The following is a 6,792-nucleotide window of genomic DNA, read 5'->3' as shown; positions in this document are numbered from 1 at the left end:
ATCTTGTAAAGCAGGATAAACCTATTGAGATAACATGCATATTGATTTATTTAATGTTGTTCTCATCGCATGTCTTTATGACAATATGCTGCTGTGCTCCTTCAGTCTTATTGTGCTGTTTTACTTATGATGTGCTTTTCATTTACAGGTGCAGATGTGATGGACAGAAGAGCTGACAGCAAGTCCTCTGAGCCTCGCTGCGAAACTACAAGCGAGTCCTCTGAGCCTCGCTGCGAAACTACAAGCGAGTCCTCTGAGCCTCGCTGCGAAACTACAAGCGAGTCCTCTGAGCCTCGCTGCGAAACTACAAGCGAGTCCTCTGAGCCTCGCTGCGAAACTACAAGCGAGTCCTCTGAGCCTCGCTGCGAAACTACAAGCTCCATCATCACAGGGTAAGAAATGACATTCACAGTTAACATCAAGAATCAGTTGAACGCCTAATGTACAGTAACTACGTTTATAAACAACTACTAAGAGATTATTTTAGGTTTAGCCATGTTAGTTCAAATAAAACGATGCTTTGTCCTTGAATGTTTGCAGAAACTGTTTTATCAATATTTTGTATGTGTCTATAGACCTTCATCTCAGTGTCCTGGATCTGCCCCGAGTGCACAGTCGCTGCTTGACTGTCCTGGCAAACATCACATTTGTGATAATTCAAAGGTTAGAGTTATAACTGAACCTTCATCATAATCACGACATAAAACCAGCTTTTACATCAAAGTGTCTCATGTATTCATTCTCTGTCTGTTGTGTTTACAGGAAACACCTGAGCGTATCCCTATTTGGAAAGCGTTAAGGTTGATGGCTCCTCGTTTCCAAAGTAAACGGGAAACAAGCCATCCTTATGCACGCCCGGTCAACAGAAACGATTGCTCGCTTGAGACCGCGTTGAAGATCTGTAAGTTATTTACAATATTCATCCATAATGTATAAATGTATGCGATTTTTGTTTTGTTAAAGGGATAAACCCAAAACATTTTATTCTGTCATTTACTCACCTTTGAGTTGTTCCAAATCGGTTTACATTTGTTTGTTCTGATGAACAAGAGAAAGATATTTGGAAGAATGTTTATAACCAGACAGATTTTGCTCCCCATTGACTCCCATAGTAGGAATAAATGCAATGGTTGTCAAAAGTGCCCCAGAACTGTTTGCTGTCATACATTCCTTAAAATGTCTTTTGTGTTCCACAGAACCAAAAAGATGAAACAGTATTTTTTCCTTCAATGGTAGTCGATGGGGTGAAATGATAGAATAAAAATTTGAGTGAAGTTTCCCTTTAACCAGACAGTGTCTGTCTTAAAACGTCCCAGTTACACGATGCCATGCACTGTTTTTGTTTTGCTGTAACTTTTGGCTGCACCTTGTAAATATATTTCAAGAAGTTGATGTGAGGCAAATCCGATCAAATGTAGCGTAAACATGACGATGTGCGCTTATCTTGTAAAGCAGGATAAACCTATTGAGATAACATGCTATTGATTTATTTAATGTTGTTGTCATCGCATGTCTTTCTGACAATATGCTGCTGTGCTCCTTCAGTCTTATTGTGCTGTTTTACTTATGATGTGCTTTTCATTTACAGGTGCGGATGTGATGGACAGAAGAGCTGACAGCAAGTCCTCTGAGCCTCGCTGCGAAACTACAAGCGTGGCCTCTGAGCCTCGCTGCGACACTACAAGCGAGTCCTCTGAGCCTCGCTGCGACACTACAACCGAGTCCTCTGAGCCTCGCTGCGAAACTACAACCGAGTCCTCTGAGCCTCGCTGCGACACTACAAGGGAGTCCTCTGTGCCTCGCTGCGAAACTACAAGCGAGTCCTCTGAGCCTCGCTGCGAAACTACAACCGAGTCCTCTGAGCCTCGCTGCGACACTACAAGCGAGTCCTCTGAGCCTCGCTGCGAAACTACAAGCGAGTCCTCTGAGCCTCGCTGCGACACTACATGTGAGTCCTCTGAGCCTCGCTGCGAAACTACAACCGAGTCCTCTGAGCCTCGCTGCGACACTACAAGCGAGTCCTCTGAGCCTCGCTGCGAAACTACAAGCGAGTCCTCTGAGCCTCGCTGCGACACTACATGTGAGTCCTCTGAGCCTCGCTGCGAAACTACAACCGAGTCCTCTGAGCCTCGCTGCGACACTACAAGCGAGTCCTCTGAGCCTCGCTGCGACACTACAAGCGAGTCCTCTGAGCCTCGCTGCGAAACTACAAGCGAGTCCTCTGTGCCTCGCTGCGACACTACAAGCGAGTCCTCTGTGCCTCGCTGCGACACTACAAGCGAGTCCTCTGAGCCTCGCTGCGAAACTACAACCGAGTCCTCTGAGCCTCGCTGCGACACTACATGCGAGTCCTCTGAGCCTCGCTGCGAAACTACGAGCGAGTCCTCTGAGCCTCGCTGCGACACTACAAGCGAGTCCTCTGAGCTTCGCTGCGAAACTACAAGCGAGTCCTCTGAGCCTCGCTGCGAAACTACAAGCGAGTCCTCTGAGCCTCGCTGCGACACTACAAGCGAGTCCTCTGAGCCTCGCTGCGAAACTAAAAGCGAGTCCTCTGAGCCTCGCTGCGAAACTACAAGCGAGTCCTCTGAGCCTCGCTGCGAAACTACAAGCGAGTCCTCTGAGCCTCGCTGCGAAACTACAAGCGAGTCCTCTGAGCCTCGCTGCGACACTACAAGCGAGTCCTCTGTGCCTCGCTGCGACACTACAAGCGAGTCCTCTGAGCCTCGCTGCGAAACTACAACCGAGTCCTCTGAGCCTCGCTGCGACACTACAAGCGAGTCCTCTGAGCCTCGCTGCGAAACTACAAGCGAGTCCTCTGAGCCTCGCTGCGACACTACATGTGAGTCCTCTGAGCCTCGCTGCGAAACTACAACCGAGTCCTCTGAGCCTCGCTGCGACACTACAAGCGAGTCCTCTGAGCCTCGCTGCGAAACTACAAGCGAGTCCTCTGAGCCTCGCTGCGACACTACATGTGAGTCCTCTGAGCCTCGCTGCGAAACTACAACCGAGTCCTCTGAGCCTCGCTGCGACACTACAAGCGAGTCCTCTGAGCCTCGCTGCGACACTACAAGCGAGTCCTCTGAGCCTCGCTGCGAAACTACAAGCGAGTCCTCTGTGCCTCGCTGCGACACTACAAGCGAGTCCTCTGTGCCTCGCTGCGACACTACAAGCGAGTCCTCTGAGCCTCGCTGCGAAACTACAACCGAGTCCTCTGAGCCTCGCTGCGACACTACATGCGAGTCCTCTGAGCCTCGCTGCGAAACTACGAGCGAGTCCTCTGAGCCTCGCTGCGACACTACAAGCGAGTCCTCTGAGCTTCGCTGCGAAACTACAAGCGAGTCCTCTGAGCCTCGCTGCGAAACTACAAGCGAGTCCTCTGAGCCTCGCTGCGACACTACAAGCGAGTCCTCTGAGCCTCGCTGCGAAACTAAAAGCGAGTCCTCTGAGCCTCGCTGCGAAACTACAAGCGAGTCCTCTGAGCCTCGCTGCGAAACTACAAGCGAGTCCTCTGAGCCTCGCTGCGAAACTACAAGCGAGTCCTCTGAGCCTCGCTGCGACACTACAAGCGAGTCCTCTGTGCCTCGCTGCGACACTACAAGCGAGTCCTCTGAGCCTCGCTGCGAAACTAAAAGCGAGTCCTCTGAGCCTCGCTGCGAAACTACAAGCGAGTCCTCTGAGCCTCGCTGCGAAACTACAACCGAGTCCTCTGAGCCTCGCTGCGAAACTACAACCGAGTCCTCTGAGCCTCGCTGCGACACTAAAAGCGAGTCCTCTGAGCCTCGCTGCGAAACTACAAGCGAGTCCTCTGAGCCTCGCTGAGAAACTACAAGCGAGTCCTCTGAGCCTCGCTGCGAAACTACAAGCGAGTCCTCTGAGCCTCGCTGCGAAACTACAAGCGAGTCCTCTGAGCCTCGCTGCGAAACTACAAGCGAGTCCTCTGAGCCTCGCTGCGACACTACAAGCGAGTCCTCTGAGCCTCGCTGCGAAACTACAACCGAGTCCTCTGAGCCTCGCTGCGAAACTACAAGCGAGTCCTCTGAGCCTCGCTGCGAAACTACAAGCGAGTCCTCTGAGCCTCGCTGCGACACTACAAGCGAGTCCTCTGAGCCTCGCTGCGAAACTACAACCGAGTCCTCTGAGCCTCGCTGCGACACTAAAAGCGAGTCCTCTGAGCCTCGCTGCGAAACTACAAGCGAGTCCTCTGAGCCTCGCTGCGAAACTACAAGCGAGTCCTCTGAGCCTCGCTGCGAAACTACAAGCGAGTCCTCTGAGCCTCGCTGCGAAACTACAAGCGAGTCCTCTGAGCCTCGCTGCGAAACTACAAGCGAGTCCTCTGAGCCTCGCTGCGACACTACAAGCGAGTCCTCTGAGCCTCGCTGCGACACTAAAAGCGAGTCCTCTGAGCCTCGCTGCGACACTACAAGCGAGTCCTCTGAGCCTCGCTGCGAAACTACAACCGAGTCCTCTGAGCCTCGCTGCGAAACTACAAGCGAGTCCTCTGAGCCTCGCTGCGAAACTACAACCGAGTCCTCTGAGCCTCGCTGCGACACTAAAAGCGAGTCCTCTGAGCCTCGCTGCGAAACTACAAGCGAGTCCTCTGAGCCTCGCTGCGAAACTACAAGCGAGTCCTCTGAGCCTGCTGCGAAACTACAAGCGAGTCCTCTGAGCCTGCTGCGAAACTACAAGCGAGTCCTCTGAGCCTCGCTACGAAACTACAAGCGAGTCCTCTGAGCCTCGCTGCGACACTACAAGCGAGTCCTCTGAGCCTCGCTGCGACACTAAAAGCGAGTCCTCTGAGCCTCGCTGCGACACTAAAAGCGAGTCCTCTGAGCCTCGCTGCGAAACTACAAGCGAGTCCTCTGAGCCTCGCTGCGACACTACAAGCGAGTCCTCTGTGCCTCGCTGCGACACTACAAGCGAGTCCTCTGAGCCTCGCTGCGACACTAAAAGCGAGTCCTCTGAGCCTCGCTGCGAAACTACAAGCGAGTCCTCTGAGCCTCGCTGCGACACTACAAGCGAGTCCTCTGAGCCTCGCTGCGACACTACAAGCTCCATCATCACAGGGTAAGAAATGACATTCACAGTTAACATCAAGAATCAGTTGAACGCCTAATGTACAGTAACTACGTTTATAAACAACTACTAAGAGATTATTTTAGGTTTAGCCAAGTTAGTTCAAATAAAACGATGCTTTGTCCTTGAATGTTTGCAGAAACTGTTTTATCAATATTTTGTATGTGTCTATAGACCTTCATCTCAGTGTCCTGGATCAACATCACAGCAGTATTTTAAACTGGATGTGCCGAAGTGGAGTGATTACTTTCCTCCTCCTGACGAAAAGAAAATTAGTAAGTTCCAAAGTTACTTTTTGGTTCTTGTCGATTAGTGTTTGATATGAACTCATTGGCAGATTTGTTAACAGGTTAGCGTTCATAGATCATACCTTGCAGGTCACAATATCATTCAATGAAGGCTGAAAGTTTTGAAGTTTAAACATTGCGTGAAAAATGTGTGTGAGCTTCTTTCAGTTAGGTGATGTGAGAAATCAGTTGTTTTAATGCGACGCCCAAAAGCTTTACTTCCTTAAAAAAAGATGTGAATGGAGTGTAATGTAAAGGTTGCAGCAACGTATCAGGTGCATAATTTACTCTGTGCTTTGTTCTCAGCACCTTCTCCACTTGCCCCGAGATCTTCATCTGAAGTCCAGCCTGTACCTGCACAAAAGCATGGTCTTGAGGCAAAAGAGGGCTTCATTTCGGCACCTGTTGTTGTTTCGGACAGATCCTCCTCCCTCCTCGACATACCTGTTGGGTTGCCTGTGGTAAGCACCCTGGTGATTGGTGACTCTACCTTGAAAAGTGTGCAAGTAGAGACACCAGCCACCATGGTTAATTGTATACAGGGCGCCAGAGCATCTGACATCAAATCTAAACTTAATGTCTTGGCTAATGCCAAGCGTAGATATAATAGAATTATTATACAGTTAGCTATTAATGAGGCTCAACTCCGTCAGTCGGAGACGAGCAAAAATAATATTAAAGAGGTCTATGACCTCGCCAAAACCATGTCAGACACCGTAATATGCTCTGGCCCCGTCCCATCTTATTGGGGTGAGGAATTATATAGTAGGTTATGGCAAATGCATGATTGGATGTGCAAGTGGTGCCCACAGAATAATTTCGGTTTCATTGATAATTGGAAGCATTTTGTACTTAGACCTGACCTGTTTTGGGGAGATGGTCTTTATCCCAATAGCGACGGCACTGCTATCCTCTCAAGAAACCTGACGGATAGCCTAAATAGTGCCAATGTCTAATTCTTGAATCTGACAAATATATTTATATTTATTTATATAGATTACGTAGAATATAATGTAGCGTCTTACATTCTTAATGGTTAAGTGTTAGATTTAGGCTCATAAGTGTTAAGGTTAGCAGGTATTACTTAGGTACATATGGATTAATGTTATTTTAAGGCTAATGTTAGGTACTTAATGGTTAAGGTTAGGTTAAGGCAGAATTTAGCACAGTAAGTAACAGTAAACAAGATTTTATTTAATATAACACTGGAAAGCATAAATGAAAGCCTGAACCCTGCCCGTACCCAAGATTGTTAATCCCGGCCATTACCTGCTGTGCTGTGACAATGAGGACAAAAGAGGGAGCGCATGCGCAGAACAGTTTGTGCAAAACCTGTGTGTGTCTGTGTGTCTGTGTGTGTCTGTGTGTGTCTGTGTGTGTCTGTGTGTGTCTGTGTGTGTCTGTGTACGCCTATTGTACAGTTTCTTTTTTG

General features: G+C 49.1%; 1 long non-coding RNA gene across 1 annotated transcript; it reads left to right on the top strand.

The window, feature by feature from the left end:
* The first annotated feature begins 286 nt into the window (after positions 1-286).
* Positions 287-861, top strand: LOC306892514. Its single transcript, XR_013786472.1, has 3 exons — positions 287-392; positions 576-663; positions 763-861. It is a non-coding gene; the product is annotated as an uncharacterized lncRNA (long non-coding RNA).
* Positions 862-6,792: the final 5,931 nt, after the last annotated feature.

The sequence above is a fragment of the Barbatula barbatula genome (assembly GCF_947034865.1).
Source record: "Barbatula barbatula genome assembly, chromosome: 3".
Classification (NCBI taxonomy): domain Eukaryota; kingdom Metazoa; phylum Chordata; class Actinopteri; order Cypriniformes; family Nemacheilidae; genus Barbatula; species Barbatula barbatula.
Note: the sequence above shows the minus strand (reverse complement) of the source record. Positions and strands in the feature narration are given on the sequence as shown.